This window comes from Artemia sp. Qi Xiang Cuo, chromosome 21 (assembly GCF_049724085.1).
Source record: "Artemia sp. Qi Xiang Cuo chromosome 21, ASM4972408v1, whole genome shotgun sequence".
Taxonomy (NCBI): Eukaryota; Metazoa; Arthropoda; class Branchiopoda; order Anostraca; family Artemiidae; genus Artemia; species Artemia sp. Qi Xiang Cuo.
Window position 1 is genome coordinate 44,438,143 of NC_142814.1, and position 3,026 is coordinate 44,441,168.

At 37.0% G+C, this 3,026-nt stretch overlaps 1 pseudogene; it reads right to left on the reverse strand.

Annotated features, from left to right (window-relative positions):
* Nucleotides 1-1,857: 1,857 nt before the first annotated feature.
* On the reverse strand, nucleotides 1,858-2,826 carry LOC148939605 (uncharacterized; annotated as a pseudogene).
* Nucleotides 2,827-3,026: the final 200 nt, after the last annotated feature.

The window sequence follows — 3,026 nt, forward strand, 5'->3', positions numbered from 1 at the left end:
GCCAGTCTGGTTCTTTCTATTGTTGTGGGCCTTATCCTTGGAATGAAATTACAATATACTAAACTTGCCATTATCCTTGAGATGACACTGTCTTCTAGGGGACTTCTAGGTGGTTTTAGGAGGAAATGCAGCGTGACAAAGTCTAATTCTTCTACTACTCTTATTAATACATATTCGCTTAATAATTCATTTACGTTATTTAGACTATGACATTTTTTATACGTGAAACCCTGTGGACAAATATTATGTACTGTTCCTGACATTAGATTTATTTGCGGGCAACTAGGAAATTTCTTCATGTTATTAGTAAATTAATTATCTACCTAAAGGGTTAGTAACATTCCAAGCAGGTTATCTCTTTCTGATTTTTCGACGAAGAGACTGGCGAAATCATTATTTCCGTTTTATGTTGGTTCGGTGAAGGCTGTACGCGTGAGCAATCGTCAGAAGTCAGCGTATATCTAGAAGTTTTTGATTTTAGTTTTAATGAATAATACTTTGCGGGTGAAGCTACAATAACTCTTGCATTGGGGTTTCTATGATGATTATTGTTGTTGTGTTTTTTTTTGTATTTTTTTAAATTTACAGTTTAGACTCTTCTTTTAATTTTCTTACTATTATCCTTATATGCGTCTCTTTTTCTTTGGTGTGTTTTCATACGTTTCAGAAATAATTTACTACCTAGGGATTTGTATTCCTCAGATTCCGGGTCGAATAAAAATTGTTTGTAGTATTGAATTTCTGATAGGGGATGATGTATGCCTTTATACTTAACACATTGGGGATTTTTCTCTAAATTATAATAAATTTTTGGAGCTCTACATTTATCAAAGAGCAATAGGTCTTTTTGAGTAGGTACCTTAGAATAGAAATATTTGATATTGAGATTCTTTTGTAAGCGTCCCATTATTATAACTGCAGACAACAAAGGTGTTTTGCGCTTCTTTTCCTATATCTTGTTTTAACTTCCACTCTAGCTGGGCGATATTTAGGGGTATTCGCGAGTGCTAATCCGTACTTATAAGTGTGGGGTGCATATCCTTTAAGGTTGTAGGTTAAATCCCATTCATTCGCATATATTTGATTTCCTTGTTCGTCCACGACGAACAAGGAAAGCTGCTGAATATATTATATTCTCCTTTGCATTCATTATTGTAATAAATTTAGTATTTATTATCGCTTTACGGATAGGCCTTGATTCTGTTGCCATGATCTGAAAATGTTCAGTCCATAATTAGACACTTTTTTACTGGTGATTTCTTGTTTTGGATAATATCAATCTAGGTTTGACTACACAGCTCAATACTGAGCAGGGGATGGTTTCCATGGTTTATTTTGTAGGATTATAAGTTGAATTCCACGGAGGAGTATAGGCACAGTTTCTCCCAAGTACTGAATAAAACGCTGTCCGTGGGGGAAACTGAACGTTCACTTTCCATGATGCTAGTTCTGTCATTGATGTCCATGACCGGTTATATTATAGATTATCAAATTGATTAATTCACGTTTGCAGGGGTATAGTTGATTTTCATATGGTAGCTACCTAGTAGGCAGAATGTGCCAAATAGGACCTTAAAACACTACTTGTCACGCTCGGCCAACCACGAGCTTCCCATGTTAGTCCTTTCTCCCTGATCGCCAACGCTTTGACATCACTTGTATTATTATTATTTATTTTTTTTCACTATTGACTTGGTTAGCTTTATTTGCATACTACTAACTCTATTATGATGATCACAAGTTGATTCTCATAAGGAATTTGAAATCCGCCCCCTTCAACGAGTAATAAAAAGAACTAACTAATTGAAGGTTGCGGACACAACCTCCCTACGATAAGAACATTTGACTTCATGTTGATTAGGGATATTTCCATCTGTCAGGTTTTTTAACCGTTCTTCCTGACTGTGTCGTTAATTTTTGTTCTGTTTGTTGTGGTTTTTTCTTTTTATGTTTGGGTAGTGATATGATGTCAAATTTCTTATATTTTTTTTTAAAAAATTATTGACCTTTCAATTTTGTTTCTTTTTCGTTTGCGGCCGCTGAAGTAGGTTTCGATTTACCTATTTCTTTTGTTATAATATGGTCTGATTCGTCGTCAGACTCTTCGGGACTGGATTCCGATGATTCCACATTAGAACTTTTCGAGGTGGCACTTCGTGTTCTTGAGGTATCACCTGCCCTTCCTTCGTAAATTTCTACTCCTCTGGAGGTAGAGGGTTTATTCTCTAATTCCTCGCTTTGCGTTTTCAACTCGGGAGATTTGAAAGATTCTTGAGAACTCTGGGAAGAATCAAAAGTTTTTGCGGGGTTTCTCCATTGTTTAAATGCCATGTCCTCAGGGGGATGGGGCATTCTCTGCATTAGTGTTTCCCTCCATGAAGTCCATTGTTTGGGTTTAACTTTGGATACGGTTATATCATGATACTGTCCTTCCTGGGCGTCCTTGGGGGTTTGAGTCCAGGGCAATGTACTTTGCCTAGTTTTTATGGGAAAATTTATTAAATCCATCGCTTCTCGCAGATTTGTCCTAATTGAATCTTTAGGAGAAGTTCTCTTTACAATGATACCCGGGGTTTCCACTGCTCTGTTCAATTCCTCCTGTAGTGACAGGGGTATCTCTATTGGTGTTGCGGGGGAAACCATATCGTCTGGAAATCTTTGGGGGGGACAAGGAGTCGAAATTTTATCAGGGAAAAATTGTGTTTTAGGGGATATCGTATAGTCTAGTTCTCCTGCACTCTCTGACGATGAACTTTTTGGGGTTTTTAGCGTTTTTATTCTCACTGGTACAAGGGATTTTCTTTTTGGAATAACTAGGTTTTTCATAGCTAAGAATTCTTCAAAGTTCCCTTGATCACTTTCGTTTTCGAAATAATCTTGTTTGAGATTGAAGGGTTTTAGCTCTGCTAATCTTGACTTAGGGGGCTCATACTCTGCGTCTGATGACTCAGTGGATGAGGGACGCGATACCCATTTTTCAAGAAATTTGGCTTTTTTTATTCGGCTAACATGTGCCTTATAGGTTC